Source organism: Chroicocephalus ridibundus, chromosome 3 (assembly GCF_963924245.1).
Source record: "Chroicocephalus ridibundus chromosome 3, bChrRid1.1, whole genome shotgun sequence".
NCBI lineage: Eukaryota > Metazoa > Chordata > Aves > Charadriiformes > Laridae > Chroicocephalus > Chroicocephalus ridibundus.
This window is the reverse complement of record NC_086286.1, coordinates 26,475,527-26,503,395: the sequence shown is the minus strand read 5'-3', so window position 1 is coordinate 26,503,395 and position 27,869 is coordinate 26,475,527.

Sequence of the window (27,869 nt, the reverse complement as noted above, 5' to 3'; positions counted from 1 at the left end):
GTTTCCACTGTAGTCTTAGCATGGATCTGGTGGAAAGGAGGACAAATACATATTTAGACATATAGCAAAACTGTTTACTTAACATATACAGTCCCAGAGTTTCTGTCTTTGAAATTTGATTCTCTTCCTACTTGAACTGTTTTGTTGTTGCTAATTGCTGGCCTTTATTAGTTAATATAGAAGCTTCTCTGTTGATTTACCTGCAAACAGCTTGGTAATTTATTTTAGATGTAGTATTATTTTTGCATTACACTTTGGGCCAAATATTGCTTGATGATGAACTGCTTGTACTGGTGTAGTGAAGCTGACTTACCCCAGCTGCAGTGTTGCTTGGCATTATTTCTTTTTTCTGACCAGTGCACATCAAGGAGAAGCGATGGCAATGGTGCACTTTGACTTTGTCAGCTTCTGGCTGATGGTCCTTTTCAGGCTGTGACAGAGAGACAGTTACATAGGAAATAACAGTGTAAACCCAGTTCTGTTTTTCAACACTGAATGCTTTTCTAATCTTTCTTACTCTTTTTTGTATCAGATGAAAGCAGAAATAGGTTGTTATTTTCTGTGCTTTAAATCAACATCTCCCTGCTATTAAACAGCCATAGTGTTGCTTCAGAATTGAAGAAAACTGATGCCGTTTCTCAGTTGAGATCTTTACATTCTGAGAGAAAAAATGGAACCTCCATTTTATGAAACTCTTTCTGTTCTTTTTCTCCTTGTGCTTCAGTGTATGTTCAACATGTATTCATTCCCGTCGGTAGAGATGCAAGACGATAGGATGGCCATAAATGTTCTTAGTAGTTGGGACAAGGGACTGCAGGGGTGGGAGGAGGGGAAGACCTTCTTGGCGCAAAGACTGCTTACGCGAACCTGGAGCCTGCAGTGTCACCTGTAGTAGATGTGGCTGTTACCAGTCTCATTTTCTTACGGAGGTTGCCTAACCTTTGGGATTATCTACATTTCTGTATGGAAAAGTAGGGACAATTGCATGTGTGTGTGACAAGCTAATAGAGCTGATGAAGTTATTTTGTTTGGGTTTGTGGCTTGGCCTTAGAAAGGCTCAAATTCTTGTCGCCTTATTCTGTGGCCTTGAAGCAGGCCTTGTCTACTCCACCTCGGTATCCCAACAGTAGACCTGATGTTAATTTAATAAATCAGCAAATGTTTCAAAAATGTGTTGAAAAAGTCCAACTTTACTTAGGCACAAGATACTAAATCATGCTGACTCCCTCAGTCCTTAATTTGGAAAACGTTAGGAGCTGAGGTAGAATATGAATATTTGTTTCACCCTGAAGGTCCCAGGCATATTTGGAGGGCTGTAGACATGAAAAGCTGGCACCTCAGCTGGGGCAGCTACCTCCCACGCTCTCAGGAAGAAACTGAAAGACAGTCTTACAGGCCTATGCTAAATCGAGGGCATGCTCTACTTGAACCATGGCTGGTCTTGCCTACGTGCTGTGTCTCTCTAACCTGTGGCTTAGCCAAGATCCCATCTGGCAGCCAATTTCCTGTCACTCTAGGCCAAGGCTGAAAGAGGAGAATTCTTTGGCCACTGTGTTGTCAAATGGGTGCTGGTGTGCCGTACCCCAAATCTCAATGCCTCCACAGCTCACGTGTGTATGGAGCTGCCCCTAAGCCTGACCATGAGCTGAGCTATACACCCAGCTGCTTCCTTTAGCTTGTGATAATGAATTTTCATCACAGTGGAATTTAGAAAGGAATTGCTCTGATTCTAAAGCTCATTGGTTGCTAATAATAATAACAATAAAAAGAGCCATTTCTTAAGGACTAAAAACTAATCAGCGAATGTGTAGTTTCTGTGTCTCCTGCAGGTTCTTGTCTTGTGGGGCTGGCAGACCGCCCGAGTCACGTGACTGGCTGTCTGATTTCCGACTCAAGCTTTTCATTTCCTAAATGATAACGGATAAAAGATAAAATCTGGCACACACAGGTAATCTTTGCCATCTTAATATTTGTTAAGCTTTTTGATTTACTGAGAAGTTAAAGTCACTGCAGGTCACAAAACCTGCACATTAGATCTGCTTCATAAAACACTGTGAGTGAATGCTTTAGTCATTCATTTCACCATCTTTAAACCAATGTAGCTGAAGAATTGCACCTCCAATTTATAAATCTTTAAATTTATTTCTGATTCCAGTTTATAGGATAGGACTATATCCAGCTTTTCCCAGCCATTTGTGCATAGCTAGAGAAGAAACCTAACGTATTTCTTGCATAATGGAGACTTGATCCAGCTTACATTTGTTAAATCATCCAAAAGGAAATATTCTCACTAGGAAACTTTTGCGCACAGTTAACGTATCCAATCTGACCTGTGTTTTAAATTTCTGCCGTTCTTCTGCGTATAATCTCTCTTTCTCCCTCCCCACCCCAATACACACACTCACCCCTCCCTTCTGTGAAAGAGAAATATGATTATCATAGTCTCTCTGTCTCGGTTTTGCACATCTGCTCCCCACCCTTTTTCTGAAGGAGACATATGATCCACAGAGAAATTAGAGATGATCTGAGCCATTTTGCATACCTACTGCTATGGGATGTGTGGAGGCCCATGGGTAGCTCAGGTTTCACATCTGCCAGCTTTTCAGAGGATGTGATCAAGGGCAGAAATAAGCGGATGATGATGATGATGATGCCACGGAAACTGGTGTGAAGGAAATGGGATCCCTCCTCACGGAAACATGTGTGTCCCCTAGCTCAAGTCAAGATCATTTGGACGTAGTAATAAGGCTAAGACAAAGGACAATGTATTTTAAATAATACAGTATTTTAAAAAATGGGGCCTATGTCTTTAAAATACAGCATCTGAGTTATGATCTGCTTTAGATTTGGGCACGGTCTTTGACCTTGGAACGCTGACAGAGTAAAAAAGAGTGAAATGGGTCAAAGAGTCTGTCAGACAAGGTGAGATATACTGAGCTTGCCTCTGATCTCACACCAACGTGCAGTGGTGTAACTCCATTGCCCTCTGTAGATTTATGCAAACATATGGAGAGAAAAACCTGCCCCAGAATGATTCTGTACCAAAATAGACCCTTCTTTTCTATGGCAATGTAAAAGCCTTACAGGAGGAATGCATAAGGTTCCAAAGGGTAAAATTTTGGCTTGGGTTAATACTGCTTCCAGCCACCCCAATGCAGAAACTTCTCTCCAATTAGCTGACCTTGATGGATAAATTCCTCCTTTTTATCTTCCTCCAACCTTTCCCATATTCCATCTCTTCTTCTCCTTGATCCTCCTGATAAAGTCAGGCTGTCCTTCCAACTGTGATCAGCAGAGCCTTTAGCCAGTGCAGAGCTCACTCTCCAAGGACTCCTGATGCCAGGGGCTCCTTTCATTTTCTCTGCAAATACTTTTTAACAAATTCAAAAGGCCTTATTGGGAAAGGAATGAAATACATTTGTGTGTAGTGATGTATCTGCTAAACGGTGTATGCTTTTCCCCATGCAGTTCTCAAGGGACTTTTAGGCACGTTCTGTGGGCAGAGCACATGGAATTGCTGATGTATTGTTTGCTTAGCGCGATGTTTTTCTGAGTATCAGGTCCTAAGAGAGAGCTAGGAACACACATAGTTTTTGGAGACTTCCTGGGCTGAACGGGCTAGATCCAGACTGCCCCGTTCAGACCCTGACTTTGCCCTTGCAGTACAAGGCAGGAAAGTGTCTGGCCCTCACAAAGAGGTTCAGAGCACTTCAGCCAAGTGTCTAGGCTCCTTCCACCATCAGTACAGCCAGGAGAGAGCAGTTTGTCATGTGGCATCAGTCAGACACTTCTGGTAATTGGTTTTGTTCTTCACGTATCTGACTTGTCTGGTCAGCCAACTTTCTTTGGGTACTGTGCAAACAGCAGCAAGGGGTAGGCTTCGAGTGCAAACTAGACAAACACTGCTTGAGCTGTGAGAGTTTCAGCAGCTCACAACTCAGTCACCCTGTTGTGGGAAGGAGGGTATTAGTGGAAAACAGATAGCCAGTTGTAGGGACATGTGTGGGCATTGAGGGTCTCTGGCCTTCACGCTAGGACCCGTATGTCAACAAAGGAATTTCATCTCTTTGGATAGGAAGAAGGAGGGAGACAGAGAGACAGAAACTTCAAGAAATCTCTTGATGGAATAAAGAAGTATGAATATGTTTGCACTAGGACATATGCAAGACAGCTATTAGCCATGCCAAATACCAGGTGCTTTACCCTGCTGAATTGTCTGCTGTGCCATAAAACCACTTTCTGTTTTCTTTTGTCCCTCCAACATTCAACAAAGAGATATTTTGTTTGAACCTCCCGATTTACCTCCAAGCGGTCTAGCTAACAACAAAACTCCTGAAAGATGTGACTGCACATGCACACAAGGACAAGAAAGCAGGAAATGTAACAGCTGCTGGGGAAAAAAGAGGAGAGTGCTTGCAGTCCAGGAAGGGCTCTCAGTATTTCTTTTCCACGTGTTTATTAGTTCACTGCTCTTTGACATCTCTCCCCTAGCCGCTGCTTCCACTAGATTTTATACTGGTTTAACAGCAAACAATTACCCTTCCCCTGGCTTTGAAGCTATTGTTCCTCATACACGCCTGTCTTTGGGTTCACAAAAACTTTGACCGTATTTTTTATTAGTCTTAGGTCTCCTGAGTTTTCCTGTAAGTTTTTATATTCTTCACATTTCAGATAACACAGGCCAGATTTGAATGACCCTGGCCTCAGTTTCTAATAAAATATCTTTTTCCCCAAGGTGGTGGGAAGAGAGTTGTATCTGGGGTGGAATCATGTGAAATGCATTAATTTTTTGCATGTCCTCCACCTTAGATCGGGCAGCATTGTCTCATGATGAGTTTTGTTTTGTTTCTTTCTGAAGCCACAAGTCGTCCTCTACCCTGTCTCAAGAAGGTTAAATTAAGCCTTGACATTTGATTACTGAAATTTGCCCCCACTTCCACTGAAAGGTTTGTAAACATGACCTGACTTTTCATTGTGTAACAAACCTCCAACCCAGAACCACCTGGTTTTAGATCTGTTGCAAACCCTCTTCACAGGTTTCAGTAGTCTGGGTGTTGTGCTGAGCATGGGTCCGCTGTTCATCCTCTTTCTTTCTTCTCTTGGTCTCTACCTACACGGTGGGTAGGTGGTTCTGCAATGGACTACTGTGGGTGGCTGCCAAGGGTACTGTGGCTCCCTCTGTGCCTGGGTTTTCTCCCATGGTGGGGGCAGGGAGGGTTGGCGTGTACCCTGATGAAAAGCTGCTCTGTGCCTGAGCTGCATGCCCAGGCTGGAGAGGGGAATCGTCACTGGTCCCTTCAGGCTGGATCATATCTTGGGGCTGAAGGCTCAGCATGGCGTATGTCCCTCCTCCTGGCTTGGCCTTGCCAATGACATGGTGGGGGATGACGTGGGCAGCCAGCATGCTCACATACTCCTCTTGCGAAGCATCTGTGTGGCATCCCTGAGGGTCTTGCTGAGTGAACCAAACAGGTATCGCCAAAATAATTCTGTCTTGATCTAGGTGACTTTTTGCTAATATTTCTCTGCTTACAGAGAGTAATTTTTGGCTTTCATAAACCAAGATTTATACTGATTTTTTTTTCCCAGATATTTAGTTCTAATATGAAAGAGTACAAACACATGACCCGAAGGAGAATTAGACAGGTAGAAGCAGTTGTACTCTGGCTTTCTTACAGAATTTAGGACAGGGCACTAGAGGCAGACAGGAAGATTTAACTTAGATTTGCTCACCTTAAAGAGTAAATCTTCAAGAAGGAAAATATTTTGGAAGTTCTGTGACTGAGTTTTGGGAAAGTGAATTTGTCCATTCTGTTTCACGCACCACAACTTTTTACATTGAACCAGTTTTTCTGAGCTCCTGGTGACTTTCACTGTTAAATGATTTCTATATGCTACCATCTCAAGGTTTTCTTTCTGCTAAAACATTCTCAGGGACTCCTGCGATCAATAAAATTACCCATCTAACTTCTTCACATAAATGAATATGTTTCTGCCCCACAGAAGGAAAAAAAAAAAAGAAAAAAGCCGTGTGTTCACACAAGACCTTTCCAGGTAGCTTTCAAGTCCTTTGTTTTCTGCTTGGTGTTCAGTTGTCAATGTTACTGTTCATTTGCATTTCACATCTCTGAGTAAGACAATGTCCTCGGGGTTCTGACTTGTTATTGGATGCCAGAGCTAAAAACTGAGCCATACCTTCATGTTCTATTGTATTTGATGGGGGATTCTCAGCAGTGCTGTGTCTCTTCCTGTTTGGAGGATATCTCCTTTCCTGACAAAGTTTGATACCTGCTGGTGATCAAGGTGTATCACAGAGTTAACCCTGTTCCTGCCAAGCAAAATGCTGTTGTACTGTTCTAGTTCGTTTGTACGGGAAGGGCCAAAGTGTTTAAAGCAAAGTGCTGGGAATGGATGCTTGTCCTGTGGAGAGTTGTAGCTGACGGATTTTAACAATCTGTTCAGGACTTCCTCTCATTGTCAGAATTTACTCAGGAAAGACTTTATTAGGCACTCATCTATAGCAGTACAGAGGGCAAACTTTGCTATACTGATGCAAAGACCCTCCCTATAGTGGTGCTGGCACCCAGATTAGGAATTTTGGTAAAATGTCGCTCCTCCTGCTTCATACCTGAAGGTTGACAAGGGCTATTGCACTGTGGGATAGAATAACAGAAGCCATTCTAAAGATCTGCTGAGGGATTGTTAAAATCAATATAATTTTATTGCAGGCTTAAGTACCTGAAACAACTGTTAGAATACCAGTTTACTGAGACTAAGGACGCCTGTGAAGAACCAGGGAAATTGCTGTTGGAGGAAGGCAACAGAAGATTTTTGCAAACTTTGTTGTCTCTGTCTACATTGAAATGCTATGGTTGGTGGGCTTTCAAATCTCAGGCAATAAAGGGCTCATTTACAGCAATTTCAAGTTAGTAATAGTCTTCCTCTTCATTTCTCTAATGGACTTTTCTTCACTTACTCTTCTGTATATTCCTCAGAATAATTCTTAGCTTTCATAAACCATGATTCATAATGAATTGTTTCAGATATTTAGTTCTGCCATAAAAAAGAAGAACATTACCCAATGGAAAATTAGATAGGCAGAAACAATATTGCTCCATCTTTCTGCCTAATTAAGGTGAATATTTAGTTCCACCCAACTTTTATATGCATGATATCATTTAATTGTTTATTTACTAAAAGAGCCCAGAGAAGAATGTATCCTGTTTTTCTGCTTACAGAATCACTGTGATTTCCTCAGTTTGGTTCCTATAATTATTTAATAATTGGTTAATTCTTAGTTTCAACGAGCTGCCAGCTTGCTTTCTCTACCTCTAAAACAGCTTCCACTGTGAAGAGCAGCTGAAGTAGTGACTGAGTTTGCTGTTTCCCTCCTGAAGATCTTAAGAAATCAAGTCACTGCTCATAGGATAAGCCATTCCTCCTGATAGCTTTTTACAATAGGATGTATTTATAGAAAAAGCCTTTGGTTTCCAAACACACAGAAATTATCTGTGGAAGTGTAAAATGGAAATAAAATTGCAAGACTAGTGTGGACTTTGCCCTGTAGCTGTCCTGCTCTGACATGATTCTCATCGTTTCTGTCCTCTCTGCAGTAGGCACGTGTCTCATTAGAGCAGCGATAGTATTTCACATGCTGTAGTAAAGACATTACTTAGAAAAAAAGGGGTGAATAAGAGTCCTCTTAAAGTGTCAGTAGGATACTTTCAGTGTCCTGTTTGGTGTTTTACCTTTTCTTTCTGTACTGGCAGGTATCCCTCAAGAATCTCCTTTTGTTCTCTCCAGCCCCCAGATATCCTAACTTCCAAATTCTTTGGATCTATATTGTGCTGGTTTATAGATTAGCTATTTTCCTGCATACTTTCTGGATCCTGACCTTGTATTTCACTTGTCTTTTCAGTTATCACTGTATACTCCCTATTGCCTAAAGCACCCTTTTGGGTTTCACACAGATTGTCCCTTATTTTTATTTCTTAAGGACCTCCCAGAACCCATAACCCCATAACCAAGCGCCGTGGGCTATGATGTCTCAGGAGACTTAGACATTCTTTAAACATCCTGTGATTAAAAAAAAAAAATTGAAAAAAATCCAAGAACTTTTGTATCGAGATCAATCAGATTTAAAAAGTCCCTAAATCACCACTCTACCACATTTCATTTGGTTAATTTTTAAAATGGAAGGTACTGGGTCATTCTTGTAGCACTGCCTTTCATCAACTAATCATTCCACTGGGGGTGTGGAAAACCTTCCACAATTAAAATTTTGTTGAAACTGGTACATTTCTGTGAGAAATATGACGGTCCAATTTTTCCAACAACAGCAGTTCCTCATATGATTAGAAAACTTGGGTACCCCAGGGTATGGTGAACGCTATGGAGAAGCTTGGGATGGCCCTGCACAAGGTTATGCATGTGCTGTGCTTCACTACAAATGAATAATGTCAGGTGTGTTGCCCTTTAGAAGTGGCTCTACACGTAAACAGAGGTAGACTTCAGAACATGCTTCTAGTTGCACTTCCTTCTGTTAATTCATACATTCGCACATTCAGTAAACGTTTTTTTTCCCCCTGGATTGTCCTATCTTCACCCAAATTAGGATCATGTTGATTTTAGATTCTTGTAATACAGTTTGATTCTAACAGTGTTTTGTTTCTGTAAAGGCAAGCAAAAAGATGTTTTTGTAGTGTGTTAGTAGTAGTCATGTTGCTAACAGTATGGGTTGTGTGTATATTTTCCTGGATAACATGGTTTTTAAAACTGTAACATGGCTTGCAGGTATTTTCCTGATCTTTGAAAAACAATTAAAATTTTAAAAGTACTGTATATACACTCCACATTAAATATTTTCATTATTAATTTATTGTTTGTAATAAGTTTAACCCTAATCCAATGTTTATTAAAACTGGACAGGATTTATTAAATTGGTTCAAGATTATCAAATATGTGCAGATCTTTACATATATTACATTAATTCTCTTTCTAAATATTTGCAAAATTTATTAAGTCTTTGCAAGACTTCTAAAAATGTTACACGACACTCAAATTGGCCATATTCGTAACACTGACAGAATGCACCGATTATAAGAATATCTGAAAACAGCATCTGAAGAATGAAACAGCACAGCATCATGATTCCAGAATCATTTTGATATGTTATCTTTAAGAAATGCTTTTTTGTAAGGGAAGAATCCTTTAGACAATTTACCTTGTTTGGCAAGAAAGGGTGAGATCTCCTTCGCAGGTGGGGCGCCGGTGCAGCTATGTGCGTACACCACTTTGTGCCCTCCCTGGTACAGCTGGGAACTTTGCTGACACATGGTGCAATTCAGAGTAGTTCTGAGGCTGCTCTAAAGCCCAGTCAGTACTGCAGCCCTGGAGAACCATTCTGGGAAGCATCCATGCTAATGAGTTTAGTGAGGGCATTGGATTCAGATTAAGGAGATCTGGATTCAGACTTCTTATGGAAATTCGGTTTAATAATATTTGTCTTGCACTGAGCATTCAAACTCCAAGATGGTGCAAATCACCAGGAATTTTTGAAAATCTTACCATTTCTCTTCCTGTGTCTCAATTTCTTCTCTGTAAAATAAGAAAAATGACGTAATCCTGCAAGTCAGGGCAGGTGGAATGGAGATGAGCTGATCATTGGTTATTACATTTTTGGATAGCGTATTGATCATGACCATATAAGTACCTCTTTGGTAAAATAGATTTTTTTTTTTCTATTAACAAGACATTTTCAAAGTAGGAAATAATTTACTTCAAATGAAGTATCCACCTGAAAGTTTCATTTTATGGAAAAGTTCTTGATGTTTGCCAAAGCATGAATATTCAGTTTGGGGTTTTGTTTTTTCCCTTGTTCCTTCTCCACAGCAACATTTATCCTTTTGCTAGTAAGTACAATACAATCAGTGATGTCCAAGATGCGTTTTCCAGGGGGAAAAAGTGTGGGTATGAGCAGCAAAAGCAGAAAACAAAAAAAAAAGGAGAAATATGGAAACTGCACATGTAGAGTGTCAAAAGCTTCATTTCAAAAGGTGCATTTCCATTAACCACTTTTAGTCGTATAAAATACATTCGTTTTTCTTTTACATTAATATAAAACGAATGTAGACATTTTCATATAACTTACGGACATTTTTGTTCTGTCAGTTCACTCACGCTCTCAGTTTACCTTCACTTCACCCCTGTAATTGATACTCCCTTTGTGCATCTCGATTAGAAATGTGTATGTGAAGGTACATAAACACTAATAATGATCACTTGAAAGTCTGCAAATCTGTCAAGTGAACAAGTTCACTCTTTAGCTTACCCAGACGAAACCTTAGCCCTGGACTTTGATGGCATAAAGCCACAGTCTAGCATTGGTGGTGCTTTACGCTGTAACCTGTGCCATAGGTCCAGCCTAGGCAGGCTTTGTGCAAACCGCAACAGTTTACACTCGGTTCTTCACAGCCTTCAGCAGACATTCGCTGCTTGTGATGCTTGTGAAAACACCAGAGATTATCTTAATTTTCCAGTTGATTTTTGCAACCCAGATTTCCCCTGGTGCTATAGACAAGAGGAAATCACATTAGGAATTCTGAGAACCAGCTCCTGGAAAGTAGTTCTGGCTCAATAGATAAATGATTGCTAGGAATAGTATCATTCTACTTTTATTTTCTCAACAGATCATCAGAAACATTATCCCAGAGACTGCCAGAATGCAAAGCTAATTTATCATTTGTAATATTCCTTTTAGACATCTCCATTTAAATACACAATGCATTTTCCTGAAGTACATAGGGAAACGTCTTCTGTTATGGACAAGATCATCGTCTGATGCAAACAAGAACAGGTCTATGGAATTTCATTGGAGCTGTGGCAATTAACACTACTACGGGTCTGAATGTGAATGTTAATCAATCTATTTAAAGTCTGTTTTCTGTTGTATTTAACCTTTGGGTAGGCTCGTTACAGTAGACATTGTATACATCTTTTTCTCAGCTATTCATTTAAAGTCTTCCACAAGAGTCTGTGTGCATTTTGCTTTGGGCAAAGAAAATGCACACTTAACATTTCTGTTCTGAACTATATTTTAAATGAACCCTTCTGTAGTTATTAAATATGTAATTAAAGCTGTAACCCAGCAGAGCACTTAAATGTATGCTTAAGAGTCTGTACAGTCTCATGGACTTTCTGGGTATATTTACCAAGAATATATTATTCCTGACCTAGCCTACCCTTCGTTTTCAGGCAGCATGACAGTTCTCTTGCAAAGGCATGTTTTATCCAGGTGTGGGAAAATCTTTTGTTTTATTGGAGGCTATGGAGAATTCTTATCAGTAAGAGTCAAACTGGTGATGAAAAGACCAAATGGAATAACAGGATGTTCCTGAGGTTTTTCACATTGGTCATACAGTTGATAAGTTTGATGTGCATTTCTGCCCATAGAGCAACCAACTGGAGTCTTCACTGAAGAACTACAGCTCTAATTCAAGAAAGGTGTGGAGATCCTCAGACATCAATGTGCAGCCTCAAAGAGAAAAGTGGTCAGTCGCAGGAGTGATGGCAGAGCTGAGTTCAGTACCGAGGGTCCAAAAGCATATAGGAGGGAAAGTTAGGATCCCTAACTAAGAGAGACAGGGAATCACCTGCAAGCTAACTTCTGAGACACCTCTGCCAGCTGGTAGGAATTGCAGATGAGATGGTTTGTCTGGAACTATGAACTGTGGTATCAAATTCAGAACCACAGGCAGATACCTCTGTAAATGAGGAATTCAGGGTGTTTTTCAGATAGAGAACACTGTTCTCGTAGAGAGGATGAGATGAAGTGTCACCTTCTCACAAAAATTGAATGACTGTGGCACTTGCATGTGAAGAGGAAGGACGGGTTCTAGCCTCCTCATGCCAGGTAGGGTTTGGGGTCACATTTTTTCACAGCCCAGGAATATGCACAAAGCAGCAAGTTTATCTCTCTTGCTGGAACGAGGCTGCCAGTCAGCTGAGAACTGAACATACATGGAGTCAGACATTGTGGTGCGGAGGTAAGGTCACTCCTGTGGGGGTCACACTCTGATTTATGGTAGCTAATTATTGGCTTGAATAATGAAACTCTTCTGAAGGAAAGGATGAAACCTCTGAGATTTTTCTCTCCTAGTTGAGTAGCTTAACCACTAGATGAGGACCAGATCTTTCTGGCACCATGATTCTTCCATTCCTGGCTGCACAGCAGTTACAAAGTCTTCTATAGCTTCATGGTCTCTGCACTCTCATGGGATTTGGGGTTCAAAAGCCTCAGGCTAAAGTGAGGCCCAATATTTTGACTTCATGCATAGATAAATGCTGTCAGCGACAGACTATTTGGCAAGAAGTAGGCACCATCACCAGTGTGAGTGAGTAATGACTGTTTGGAATATACCTAGCTTCTCCAGGGACTTACATGCTGGGTTTTGTCTTTCCTAAATCCCAAACAGCTTGAAGCAAAGATGCCCAGGTGGCCAGCTCAAGAAAAGATAGATATCCTCTGGGACATCCTCTGTAGTGCAAATATAGCCATAGTTCTGTGAGTAAATTCCTGAACACTTTATTGAATGCTGACCTAAAATAGTACATTGTAATATCAGAGGAAACCATTTAATTTCATCCAGTCACTTCTTTATAGAGCCGTACAAATTTGTGTTTGGCTAGAACACATCAGCCAGAAAGTCATCTTGTTTTCATTTGAAGGATCTAAAAGATGAATCCACCATTTCATCCAGTTATTTACGCTCATGTTAAGTTATGCGCCTTATTCCTCAGTTGAATTTGCCTGGCTTTCATTTGCAGATGGTAGGAGCACAGTCTCACGGAGTAGCTGCAGTTCCTTTTTAACAGTTGTGTGGGAATAGTTTTTCAACCCAAGCATTTCTTAAAACCTGCAAATCTCTTTTCTTTGGCTTCTGTGGAGGTCTGTGGCTTTACATGTACAATTTGTTTACTAGAGCATTCATTTGAGGTTAGTATCATGTAAAGGGTATGTGTGAGTTAAACAGCTGCTGGTGGAGTTGGAAGATATTGTTTATTAATTGTTCTTCTGTATTTGCTAACATTTGATCTTCTGTAACACATGTTGAAAATGCATTTTTGGTGGCACAGCTTGCCCCAATTTAGATAGATCAATGTGGTAGATGAAAGGCAGCTTCATTTACTGTCCTTGACATAACTAACCATACATTAACGGGAACACTTTTTCCTAGCTAGACTTACTATTTGTTCAGAATCTTAATAGATGGGCTTTGTGCTTATAAATTTGTAATGCTGCTTACCCTATATTTTAAGTCCAAGTGGATCTTTCTGTTGAGGATTCTCCACCTCCTTTTTTTTTTTTTGTACAAAAGAGATAAGTGTTTTCATTCACCTTCTGTGACTTACAAGCTATTGAGTAGCACTTGTTGTGTTTGAATGTCACATTATGTGTATTATAGCTGATAAAGAAATGTCATTTTCCCTCTGTTGTTAATATCTCTTGAGACACTCTTAAAAGCAAGATGTTTTGACTCAAAGAGTTTGTCTGGCAAATTATATTTAAAGTAACATCATGAATTTGTTGGAGAAGATCAAACGGCAGTAAGGTTCGCCTTTCCTACTCATTCAATGTGATGATTCCCTCTAAATTAGTAAATATCTGAGGATCCAATGTTAAGAAATGCAACTAGGCTGGTATTAAAACATATCAAGTGTTATACTGAGTCAGGTTGAAGATTCCTTTAGCCCAGTGCTTTGACTCACACTAAGAGCCAGTAATGCCAGTAAAGCGTGTGCTGTGCCAGGCATCTAGGTTGGGGAGGCCTTCGCCTTACCAATTTTTTTATATCCACGTGTACCTGTATCTACACACAGTGACCATCCACTGTTATTGAGCTTCTGGCAAATGATTTCTAGAGCTGGAGATTGCATCCAAGCTATGTAGTTTCAGGCTGCCCTCGCTAATCCTGACCTTAGCAGCCTGAAATTCACTGAATCCCCTCTTGCACTTTTTATGTTTTTGCCCCCATGCAGGAGTCCCCTGGTGTAAAGGTAGGTTAGATGAAAAAGAATTTATCTTCCTTTGCTTTGAAATGGCTAGGGGAGGTGAAGCAACTAGTTTTGCACACTTAGAGAGGTCAAACAAATGTATTCAGCCTCCACGTTATAAAGAATGAAATGTGTTGGCAAACAGGATGTTTGTGAATGCCTTCTATCATGTGCAGGGAGTATAGGCGCACGGCCTGATGTCAAAAGTATGTTTTCTAGAGTTAGACTTCTCACTACAGCAAACATAGTTTTTCTTTGAACTTTTGCAGTTCATCAGATGAAGATGAATTTTATTATCCTGTTTCTTTAGTGTTTCAGAAAGCCACTGAAATAGGCTCCTTTCTCTACGCATGTTAGAATTAATCAGTATAGCATCCTTCATGGCCCTGGGCCCTATTTTCCCCTGTGCCCCTAGGTCTAGGGATATAGAGAAGTTCTGCCTGTGAGAGGAATGGAAGGGGCTGGCCTGGTTTCCCTTGGCACTTGAAGAGCGAAATCCCAAACAGGGACACCAAGGCGAGACCTGATCTCTGAGGTCCAGGGCAGCTGGATTTATGTGCACTCCTGCCTCATCCTTTCCTATTCAGGAACTTCTGTCTTCCTGTAAGGAATGGCTAGTGCAGAGTGAGTCATCCTGGCACTCAGCCACCTGGCAATGCTCCTTTTTTGGAGGAAAATCCCCCAGCTTTTGTAGGGCACTCCTGAGACCTAGCACAAAGGGGCCAGAATCTGGCCCAGGAACCATAACACACGCAGCTTACTGAAACTGCTTAACACTGTCCCACTTCTACAACACACCATTGTCTGCCCATCATATCTTGTGGAAGCTCATGGTGATTTTTTCCATGCATCTTATCCAGCTGTATGTTGTTATCAAGTGCAGCTTCTGTTTGCTAGTTCCTTAGATAAAGGCCTCCCTAAGTCTGATCTACACTCTGCTATTGTGCCTCTTCCTATATCACTGTATGTGGTGCATGTCTTCTTTTATGTCTCTTCCAAGACTATCTCAGAGCATCCATCCGTCATCTGGTGATATGACTTGCTCATTGTGATTATTACTTTTTCCAGAAATAAAAATGTATGGCATACATAATATTTAGCAACACTGTACAGAACTCTGCTCCGTAGCATAAAGAGATTAATGTCTCTTAATTAATGTGATACAACTTCCAGCTGCAGCCGTAGACTGCATTTTTATGTACTGTAAGGTACGTATAGACACGTCCTGTTCTTTTCTGTATTTTACATCTGAATGCTACTAATTTTCAGACTGAGCTATGTCAAGTTTGCTGGAGGATATGTGTATGTGTTTGTGCATGCCTTTGTACAGCAAAGACTATTTCCAGGGAAGGTCTGGTCACACCTACAGACATAATACACACATGAGAGACCCCAAAGTGATCAAGTGAGTAAGTTTGTATACCTGGGGCAATATCATCTCATACAGATTCACTAGCTTGAGTATCACAGGCAGAATAGCTATGTTAGTAGCTATGTACTTAACATAGCTACTCTGCCTGTGGTACTCAGGCTAGTAAATCTGTGGTGGATGGTGCACGGGATGATTAGCCCTGCCTTTGAACAAAATTAAACTGTGTCCCAGATCATAGTGAGGTGGCCATACTGCTTTTTAGTTCATCACTGGCTCATTTGGTATTAACTTACATTTGAAAGTGGAAGCGATGAATGGCGCTGAATGATACTTTCCCTTGTGCAGTATAGCAAATACTCACTCTCAAGCATTTGCTGGGAACTTCTACAACCCAGTTCAGCCTTGCGTGACCTTTTTGCCAGCGGGGAATGTGTTGCTCATCATCAGAGCTCTGCATAGTGGTAAGAATTGCAACATGATTGCCTAATACCCAAAAGTGTTAGAAAAAGGGAAGATAGGTGGTGTTTCTAGGTACCCTCATTCCTCTGCTTGCAGTGTAGTTTATGCAAGGTCTTTGATCTTTAGTGCCTCTGTAGACCATCACAGTAAACTATTTCTGCCTCCTTTAAGGATGTTGAAACAACAAGAATACTAGTGTGTTTAAAAATAAGATTGCCTTTGCAGAGATTTTCTTGAATTGTTGTCAGGTTTAATACTATTTGTGGTTCATATTTTTACCTTCTATAACAATAAAAGTTCAGCTATAGATGTATCAATATCGTTAAAGACTTCCCACAGCTTTAAGTTTCAGGATGGATTATGAAATATTTTTTTTTCATGCTTTGTTTCCCATTTCTTCAAAAATTTAATACCATGAAACTGATATACATAGGGATATGGTCTTATTGGGCTTGCCCTGGAAGATCTCAGTTTTTTGAGTTTTCTGCGAGCTCGTAAGAGGCACAAGTTGGGATATCTAGGAATGAAGCCACATGCCCTGAACAAGCTCCATCTGGAATGAAAGGCAGCAGCATCTGTTTAGCAACACAGGTCAACATGAGCACACAAACCTGGTGTCCACTCCCTGCCCTGGTTTTTCAGTCGATAACTAGGTAAAATCAATGGAGAAGTCATAAGGAAAATAATGGGCCATTTTTTAAATAGTGCTCTGGAGAGACACTGTCTTAAAAACATTAGGAAAAATAATGAGGTAGTACTACTAATAAAAAAAATATTTTTAGATATGGAAAATCTCATGCTGATTTGTTTAATTTTGGTAATGTTGTTATAAGTACAATTAAACAAATTTCCAATGGAAGTGTCAGACATCTTTCCTAAAAGTTGACAGAAGTTGTCCTGCCTGTCATATTTATACATCTAAAACATTATCAAGTCCTGCAGGCAATGACTTGAATCTCTCTCTCTGTTCCTGTCTATACCTGATTCACACATTGTAAAGAGTGAAAGACCCTGAAAACGGGCTACTGTAAGGTCTGTCTTTTGAGGCTTTTCTCAGCTAGGGTCTGAGCTGTTGTGATTCTTGAAAGCCTTTAACTTAGGGGTCAGTCAGCAGGAAGTGACAGGGCTTGGTATGTAGAAGAAGCCAGTCATGGTACCTGAATCTTCTTGAATAAGTTGTAGGCTCTGTACAAGCCGGGCTCAAGCAGTCTGCACATCTGAATGAAATGTCAGACAGAGCCAGAGACCTGGACCTGCATGCGTGTGTGGAAACTGTCCACACCTCCGTACTTGTCAGTGAATTAATTGTGGTTCAAAACCAGGTGAGAGATCAGAAACAGGATGAAAAATGAAAGCTAGATTGCCTCGGATTATCTGATGCTTGGGAATTAAAAAAGTATGTGCTTTGATGGCAATCTACAGCCACATATTTAGGCTTCTCAGCTGGTAGATTTTGCATTAAGGAAGTATTTGCAAAGATGTTTTTAAGAAAAAGGACAGTACAGAGGTACATTTTAAGTAGGACTGCCTCACCTTCTCTTTAAATTTTCATTTTATAAAACAGGCCCAAACAGTGAAATTCTGGTATAGACCAGAAAGGAGGAGATGTGGGTAGCACCTCAAATCTCACAGCATTTTTATGGTCCCTTTGTTGCGCGTGGTCTGTCACATGTAATGACTGAAGTCGGACTGCTTCTCTCTCTGCCTTCACTCGGCAATTTTACTGTGCAGCCCTCTGGGTTCTTGCAGTCTTGTGTGCCTTATAAACTTTGTAAGCACACTTCATACTTGGGAAGTATATGTGTAAGGTAAGGGTAACGAAACTGAGCAGCGCAAATAGCATGTGGTCACCAGCATAAGCCTTTTTGAAGTTTTGATGGTGAGTCCTTTGTTCTGTCTGTCTGTCTGTGTAGGCACACAAATGCATGATAGATTAATCGAGTTAAATATATCCCAAAGTTGTTTGAAACAATGCCTATTTAATTTTTTCAAGAGGCTGCACAGAAGTATAGCATTGTACCACAAATAAAAGTGTTGCCACAATGCCTGTAAATCAGAGCTTTAAACTATGTTTCAATTATCCTTCTATTATCCAGCTGGTGTTTAAACATGTTTATTATTCAAATCAGTAGAGAATGTGCTGCTGTTGTGTAAACAACTGTCAATTGCTGAAACAATGATTACAAGGCACCATCTCTTTCAGGTGTACTTAGAGGTACTTATACCTCAACCACTTGTATTTAAATAACATGCAAACACAATGCTTGAGTGACTACTTTCACTCCTGTTTCCAATACCTCGTGCCAATTCTATTACATTAAGAGGGAAATCTATTACATTTTTCATTTATACACATCTGTACTCTGTTTTTAACCATTGTATCATTTAGGCTTGAGTTAATATAACAGATATGCCAAGAGATGCAGTACATATTGAGAAATCCTGTTCAAAATAAAAGCCAATTTCTCTGCATTATTTTAGGGCATTTGAAAGCTTTTATGAAAACAATACTAAGAAAATTATTTTCTAAAGAGGAAGCCTGAGAAATAAAAGATTTGGTTGTGGAACTCTCCTATCCTCCAACCTCTATCCTTTTTGATGTAAACTGAGTACATTACAAGTTGGTTGCTTTTTTTTTTTCAGGTAAGCATTAACAAAATGTAATATTGATGGCATTGAACTGTCTTTCCTGTACGTGTGACAGTATTCAGTATCTTTACACACACCTACTGCTGGGCAAAGGTAGTTTAACAAGCAGCGTTTGCCAAGTAGCTTTTGAGGCAACTGTCTACTGGTTTGTCACAAATTGGAAGGGAGAATGTGTTAAAAAAACTGCATTTGGGAAAATGCTGATAGGATCCTCAAAGGCGCAATGGAATGAAAGATTTTATGCTCATCTCAATGTTCTCATGAAGCAAAGATTCTTCCATAGCCTTTGTCTGTCTTCTATATTCCTAGAGGAGAAAACCTGGAAAATAAAAGCAGATATTAAAAAAGTTAAAAAAAGTGAACTTCTGGCTAGTGATATAGTCATTGCTTCCTCCTCCCTCCCCCCATTCCCTGTCTTTTCAGCTAAATGCTTAAATAATAGAGCTAATGGAAGAAACAAACACTACCACTAGGATAAGCTGTTGTAGTGTGCTGCTAAAATATGACATTCTTTTTCAGAACTTAATAGAGATGCTTTGACTGTTGTTCTGCAGTCAACAAGGCTGGTCTAATTGGTGGCCATGGCAACAAAATCAGGTCATACAGAGGTTCATACCGAGATCAAGCATATGTAGATCTTCTTGTTCAAATATACATAAAGATAAGAACCTTTAGTGAGAGTCCACAGTGAAAGGCTGAAGATGGATGCTCCCACGCACATCTAATATTACTTAGAAATATTTACCTGTTTGTAACATAATGATGTTTTGCAGAACAGAAATAGAAAAATCCTTCATACCCATTGGAAAACAATAATTTTTTAAAGTCAAAGTAGGGTGTATGCATGCACATTGCTTCATAGCTGTTTGTAATTTACTCCCTGGGGTTTTTAGTGAGTCTGACTTATATTTTAGATGTAATTAAGTAATCAGTGGTGTACACTGTAAAATGAATGTTTAGGCTGCTTAAGGTTGAATTTTCACAGCCATAGCAGCTGTGCAGTTATGGCTCCGGCCCCCACCTCCCTTCGTACAGTCATCCATTTACAATTATTACTTGAGTTATTTACATAGTTATGATATTTCATAGAAATGAAATAGCAGCTACCTGGTAACGGCTAGCAGCAAATATGCAGCAGCTCACATGATTTCATCTCTCTTATTTCCTTCTAAGAATGCACGTAAGGTATACAAGACTTGGGTGGTTGGCCCCCAAGTAACCTAAGCCTTGCTCAGGGAAACCAGAAGCTACTGGCTCTGCTCCTGCAGGGCAGAGGCTGATGCCTTTAACAGATCTCCTCCCTGTGCCCAAGTGCATATAACCACGATGGAGGCTGGAGAGGGCCTCTACAGCCGTTCAGCCTCTCCATTTGTATTTACAAGCCAGGCTTGTAATAGTCAAAAGGTATAATCTTATGATAATCAGTAGTCTAATAAAAAAGAATAGTCTTGGGCATGTACATCTGGGACAAAACCAACACCCACACCCAAACATAACTCTAACAAAAGTCCCCACTGAAAATACTCCAGCTCTGGGTTCTGAATCCAGTTGTTCCATAGGTGTGGCAACACACTGTTGGAAAGCCTCTCCCCATGCTCTCCACTCTCTCCACCTTTTATTGACATGCCGAGCTGAGGTGATACACAAATATTCCCAGTTGGATTCATTTTCTTATAAACAAAAGCTTGTACCTGAAATACCATTTGCAATAAGATTTTGCACAAGTCGAATTTGGTATACTATGGTAAAAAGAGAGGAAAGCATTTTGAAGTAATTTCTACCTCTTCTGTCCAGTTCTCCAGAGATTTTGGAACAGGGAAACATTTTACTGATTTCCTGCTTCCTACCGGTCTTTGCGAAAGATACTTTGTACCTGCAAGTGCATGAGTCTATGTGCTACTGATGGAGCCCCCCCTTTTCTTTTCTCAGCTTCTTTTTCCTGATGTTATCAGCAAAGCCCCATTGACAGCCCCTACCCCCACCTTCTGAGCAAAGCTGTTTTCGTAGCTACAAGGGTATGCAAAAAATCTGATTTTAGTTATCTGTTCTGCTAAAGGCAAGGATTAAGATTAAGGTTTAATTTTATTTTTTTTTCCCCTAGAGCAGAATTCTCTGGTCCAGTCCCTGCATTTCCCAGGTCTTTCCACACTCCCCAAGCTCTAGCTAGTGTGTGGAAGTTCTTTTCCTCCCTAAATCACTGAATTTCTGCATACATCCAATGCAGGGATTGGGAACTCTCCCTTCCCCAAAACATACTGCTTTTTTAAAGCACGTCAAACTCATCTGTGATGTTGTACATTAGCTCTCTTTCTTGACGTTCTTTTCTATCAGTATAAATCATTGCTACTTTAGAAGCCATAGGAATAAGCTTTACTCATGGAGCTGAATGATAGGTGTATGTCGTTAAATCTTCACAGTGAAGAGGGACTGATCTGAACTCTGAAAAACCAGAGCCTATAGATGAGGTTTGGGGTGGTGGTCCACCTGACTACGGAAATGTGGAAAGGAGAAGTGGTGCTGGCATGGACCTGCGACAAGTTTGGTTGCGCTTGTGGAAGACCTTGTGAAATAAATGTTAAAATTTGGGCCCTTAGCTGGGGCATGAGAAAAATACAAGGTTTGCAGAGACTTGCACTCAAATGTCTGGATGGAACTGTGGAAGAGAAGAGACTTGCCTGGTCCAGTCAGTTTTCATTCGAATGGGCTGATAGTTTCTTCTTGCCTTCGGACATACAGATCTAGGAAAATACTAAGGTGAAGACCCACAGGAATATTCCAGGCTGTGACACAATGCTTGAGGTACAGGATGATGATCGAGCCAGGGGCTGAATATACTTCCAGGGTAATGCTAATTCCTAGTGGGGAGTCAAGCAAGCCTGCAAACTCCCTTGTTCAAGTATTCCTTTTTTGGCACGTAAGTGTCAACAGGTGTGAACAAGTGTATGGAGGTACGAAGTGCCAATGTTTCATTTCTGGCACAGAGTGTGGCCTTCATGCACAAGAGATGACAATTGCAGCGTTGTGCAGTCTGCCCATCAAAACGCATTGTTGCCTGGCACCTATATATCATTCAACTTGTGAGCAGGCACCGTGCCATTAGAACAGATGGTAGTGAGAGAAAGCAGCCAAACTACCACGTACAGTAGATGCATTAAAGTATAGGTGTGGAGAGTGATTTCCAGCCAAGAACGTCAAAACAGCTCTCTTCGTCTTGAATTTACATGCCCAGAGTTAAGGGGATGGGCAAGCATTTAACTGCTCTCCCAGCTGGATACGGTTCCATACACACACAAAAAGCTTCTACTTCAGCTCACTTCAAGTGAGATTTTGGCCTAGCTGAATTAGGCGGGGTATTGGAAATGACAGAGAGAAGCATTTTAAAGTGATCTCCACCTTTTCTGGCTCTTCTCTGGAAGTTCCCCTCTATGGAATAGGTGAAAAGAAACTCTCATGGATGATTGTTATTTATGGAAATTTCCAGGGTGCTATAAAGTACTCTTAGCTTTCTAGTGTAAATATCTTCACAAAGAAGGCAGTAACACTTAGAAGTAATGCTGTATTTAGAAAAAAAAAAAAAAGCATGCAGTGTTTAAAGAGTACTGTATTGTCGTTCTACCCTCTCCTATCTGTAGGACTCACATTTAGCAAAAAAAGCATTTTCAGATAAAGATGAAATGGAAGTGTATGGTACCCTAGTCTGGCATACATACTGGGAATATCCCTCCATGCTAATAAAACAAATGAGCCTTAATGGTATCCTAATTCAGGGGGAAAAAAAATAAGAAGGTTGTTTAGTATACTTCTTCATGAGCCGTTCTAAGAAAACTGGACTCTTAAAATGGCACTGCAGCCCTCTGTGTTTGTGTATTTATGCTATTTCGAGAGCAAATTTACTTTGTGAATAAAAAGACACTGGATTTGGGGTTTTGTCATCCCTCAGTTTTGCAAAATTCTGGCTAGGAATTTAAAGCTAGCCCTCATCTACCATTGCCATAAAGAACTCAGGCTGAGTTCTGTCCCCATTTTCACTTGTGAACTGCACTGTCTTTGGATTATGACCTCCCTCACACCTGTAGCCTCATTGTTTTCAAGACGAAATTTTACTTCTTTTTTGTTGTTGGCCTGGTTTTGATAGCAGTGTGAAGAAGGGTGTGTTTCTCTGTCAAGCTGCAGGTGCAGTAATACTTTCATTTGAGTCTCTAGAGCTCTAATAAGCACAGATGAAGGGAAAGGGGATTTTTTTTCAAAAGGACCTTGTGTTCTGTGGCTGCTGTAAGACTGCTTAATGTCTTTCAGAATCAGCCTTTAAACCTGGCACTGGCTGGAATTTTCTAAGTTGCCGAATGTGTTTGGAATTGGGTTGTGGTTTCAGCGCTATCTGTTGAATGAATTAAGTGAATCTTGGTTTAAGAGGAAGAGAGAAAAAAATTGGCTAAAGAAGAACAAGACATTACTGAAGATTAATTTCTGTAATTTAACTAATTACAGGAGGGTTAAAGGATTGACAACAGCTATTTTTCTTTTGATAAGCTAGCAGTGAAGAGCCCTCATCTTCCCATAGGGAAAGCTGTTGGACTCTCTTATAAGGAGTTTCTTTCTGCAAGGGGTTCTTAAGGGAGAGTATAGTTCCCACTGCTACAGTAAACCTTCCTTAAAGGACACAAGGAACTCTTCAATTCAAAATACTGATATAACAATAGGTGTTTTTACAGTTCATTTATTTCCTCAATATTTCATTTCCTGTTTTTCCTGTCCCAGCTGATCATCCCATAATACCATTTCAGAAAAGCAAACCTATGTGCTAGGTCCTTCTCTGTCCCCCTACCATCTTGCCTGTTTATGTAAGCACTATAGTAAGCCAGCAGTGAAAGGCAGATAGGTTGTGATTGTTGGAAAATGATGTGTGTATTTAATGTGTAATTCCTTGAATGGGAAAGAGGCTTCACATGCCTCTTCTGAAAAAAACCTCTTCCATTCAGTTGGGTGAAGGCGCAGGCATTTTTGCAGTCCTGCTCTTAATCAGCATTGCTCCAATTTAACGTGTTATGAACATGTCTGTAGGAAGAAATTCTCCATTGTGTCTGTGAGGGACTCCATGTACACCTACAATAGATGTTCTAGATATAAAGAGGCAGGCTAAGATTTGGTGCAATGATCCAAAGGGCTAGTGAGAGACTTGGACTTGATGCTGGTATCATTCCTTGACGTTTGACTATTTCATCAGATGGTCATCAGATTCAGGTTCCTAGATATTACATCTGTGCTCAGAAGCAAAGTCAGTTTGACATTGTACTGCTCACTTCATGTTATCGCCCCTCAGTCTTCCCATCTACAGAGTTAGAACTATTAGGATATTTTTCAGGGGCATGCATGATCTTAGGCCTGGATTTCAGTGTACAGACTCTTTTCTGCAGCACTGAGATTGGAGAGTGCAATGCAACTATGCTGGTCATGTAAAAGAATGTTTTGAATCATTGCAGTTTTATTGTGGATCTGTTGTTGGTGTCATTACAACTGGGATCTTCAAGTAACACTTCCAAAGATCCTTGGTGTACACATGGAGCCTGGAGGCCATAGCTTTATGTCCAGTATATATATACTTACAAATGTATGGAGATCTTGGCAAATAGACTTATGGAAGGAGCACTAAACTGAGTCTCAGGAAATGTGGTTTCCTTTCCTGATGAACAGAGACTACCAGTGTCACCTTGATTAGCCTGCAGAAGGTAATTTTTTTGTGTATTTGACAGCTACTTTTATTCTTAGCCAGTTCAGGGGCTAGTTAAAACAACTAACTCAGCTGCATGATGCTGTATATAACTTAGTTAAGTTCTAACAGTTTAGGCCAGCATTTTCTTACCCTTGGCAAGCAACAACCCCAATGTTGTTGACCTCCTCCCCAGAAATCTTTCGCAGGCACCAGATAAAATTCAGTGGTGGGCTCTGTGTAGCTCCTGGCCAATCTAGTAGCCCTCATTCTTGCCAAAAGCCATGACCCTATAAAAAGCCAATGCTTCGAAATTGTCTTGCTTGGTTTCCATTTAAGTTATGGGATCTTGATAGTTCTATGCTTTAGTGGAGAAACAACTCTTAGTACTGAGTGTGAACAGTATGATAAATACTTCCCAGGCCTCAGTTCCGCTTCTGCAGAACACAAGCAATGATTATCTTTCCTTTCCTAGGGACTATTCAGGACAAAAGTGTGTTTAAAGTGGGATTTTAAAGGGAGTTAGTGCTGGGCGTGAACCGTCAATGCAAACTGAGGCTGAGGTGTTAAGGGAAATGAAGGGTGAAGTGGTTTCACACTTTTATTCATGGTTAGAGGATGTCTTATAAGTGCACTAAGCAGGCCAAAGTGCTTCCTAAATGTTGTATTTCTGTTAGATAGACAAGGCTTCTGGTTCTGGAAAGTACTTTATGATCCTTGGAAGGAGGCTGCAGTAGAAATGCAGAGTTGTTACTATCCAGGTGTGATAATGCATTTACGGCTTTTTGCCTAGCCTTTTTTTCCTATGCTATCACAAGCAAAGAACCTTAATCCATATTTTGTATGTCTAGTCAAACATATTTTCAGATAGGCCCAGGTGCATCCTATCTAAAAGAATGTACTTAACAGCATCTATTAAGGGGACAGATACCTGGTTTTCCTCCTTAGTCAATGAAGGGCAATAGTCTTCTCAGGGAGCAATTCAGAGGGAGCTCAGGGTGACTGTAACCCTCAGTGAGCGCCTCAGGTACGCAGCGTATTTCTAGACCCAGCATGAAATGTCTACCCAGCAGATTTCATATCAAAATCAGATGGGAGGCAGTAACCTTCTCTTTAAATAACTGCTGATGTTGCCATGTTAACTGATAAGAAGCTGTGGGTTTTGTTTCCTGAATGGTGTGAAGTGGAAAAGGCCTTATTCTAGCTGTGACTGAGGCTGCTGTGTCTTGGTACTGAGTGCAGGTGGATGTGGGTGTGTGGCTTTACCTCTCTGCTCCCCTTCCATCCTTTGCCTGGCTGCATCAGCTGTGTGTAGAGGACTGTGTCTGGCATAGTAAGCATTGATCAAACAACTGGCTTCATCTGCCTGACTTCTGGAAAGCATTTGACACTGTCCAGCACGGCATCCTTGTCTCTTGGAGAGACACGGATTTGATGGATGGAGCACTCAGTGGATAAGGAATTGGCTGGATAGCTACACTCAAAGAGTTGTGGCCAAGTGGCAAGCAGTGACATGTGGAGTTCCTCAGGGGCTGGTACTGGGACCAGTGCTGTTTAACATCTCTGTTGGTGACAGGGACAGTGGGATTGAGTGCACCCTCAGCAAGTTTGCCAATGACACCAAGCTATGTGGTGCGGTCAATATGCTGGAGGAAAGGGATGCCATCCAGAGGGACCTGGACAGGCTTGAGAGGTGGGGCCTCTGCAAACCTCATGAAGTTCAACAAGGCCAAGTGCAAGGTCCTGCACATGGGTTGGGGCAATCCCAAGAACAAACACAGACTGGGAGGAGAATGGATTGAGGTCAGCCCTGAGGAGAAGGACTTGGGGGTGTTGGCTGATGAGAAGCTCAACATGAGCCAGCAATGTGTGCTTGCAGCCCAGAAAGCCAACCACATCCTGGGCTGCATCAAAAGAAGTGTGGCCAGCAGGAGGAAGGAGGTGATTTTGCTCCTCTATTCCACTCTGGTGAGACCCCACCTGGAGTACTGCGTCCAGCTTTGGGGCCCCCGGAAGGACATGGACCTGTTGGAATGACTTCAGAGGTGGGCCACGAAGATGATCAGAGGGCTGGAGCACCTCTCCTATGAAGACAGGCTGAGAGAGTTGGGGTTGTTCATTGTCATACTGTTAGTACACCTGCAAGACCCACTGGTGTCTTTTATCTGGTTTGTGTTCAACCATTCCTCCCTGCCCTGGAGAATGAAGGAAATGTTAGGCACATGTGAGAGTTGTGATGGGCCTGTTTCTCAGGCTGGGATGGACTTCACCTTGTCTCTCAGTTAAACCAAATCACTGTGACTGCATTCGAAGATGTTAGGAACATCCCAGTTTAGATGCAGCTGGGGCAAAGGCAGGTTAAGCATCTGAGGGAGGTCATGGCTTTGCCGATTGAGCTTCATTGTTTTGGCAACTGTTGGTTGAGTAGGACTCTGAAAAGCATGCCCCTTTAGAGGCAAAACTTGGAGATACTCATGGCTCTGTCTTGCACAGTAATTTCAAACACAGTTTTGGGTAGATAGGAAAGATACGGGAAGGATCTCAAGACAGTATCTGAGCACATGTGTGTCTGTGTATATTTATTGTGCATGTGGCAACAGAGCAATACTGGGACAGCGTGATCTGAAAAAGACCTGTGGACTAAATAGCTTTGGTTGAGATTTTAACCTTCAAATGCAAATAGGAGGGAAGTATAGTGGGAAGGGAAAAAGAAGTGGTTGAACAGTAAACGTGAGTGATGTTTACAGGATAAATAATATTATTAACTTACATTTTATTACTGTGGCTGCTGTGATAGCAGAGGGCACTTTTTAGAGACATACAAATAATAATAGCACAGAGAAAAGCACATGGTCCATCAAAACCTTGCCTCCGGCAAGAGAAAATACAAATCACCAGGTATGGTAGCTCACCATCTTATGCACAATTATCTCTCTTATGACTGCATGGCTACATTCACTCCCTGATCCAAACATGTCCAGCTCCCTCTTGAACTGATGTTCACAGTTTACATCTATTACAGACTTCAGTGAAGCCCATTTTATTCTGTGCAATGACAGTCCTTTGCAAAAGGACTGTGTGAATTCCTCATAGTGCTTTTTGCAGTTGTTCCCTTGTCAATGTCAGTCTTTGTGACCTGTTGTTTTCAGTCATAAACTTTCAGAAAGCTTATTTGGCAGTAATTGATTCTTCTCCTTACAGGATCCTCTACGTTTCTGAAGAGCTTTTCTTCTGTTCTCCTTTCTAAGGCAGTGTATATTGACAGTCTCCTGTCTGTACAGTTTCTCTACAAAATCACAGATTCAAAAAAGCTTTAAAAATAAGGGGCAAATCAGATCATTGCTCCAAACCCGGATGACTGGCTGAATAGTATTCTTCTCATTTAGCATGGATATTATTGAAACGAAAATGTGCATTTAATATAAAAAGGTGTTCTAATCACTCTGTCCAATTACAGCAAAGCATGAATGATGATAACGTGTTTCAAGCCTCCAAATAAAATGAGGAACATTAAGCTAAATGGGATGTTGTTATTCTGCTGCAAGTGCCTTTGAATTTCTTACTTCAGTAGCCCTCCTTACTGCTCTTTTTTCCCCGAGGGGAATGTTGCACCTGCTGAAATATGGGTTG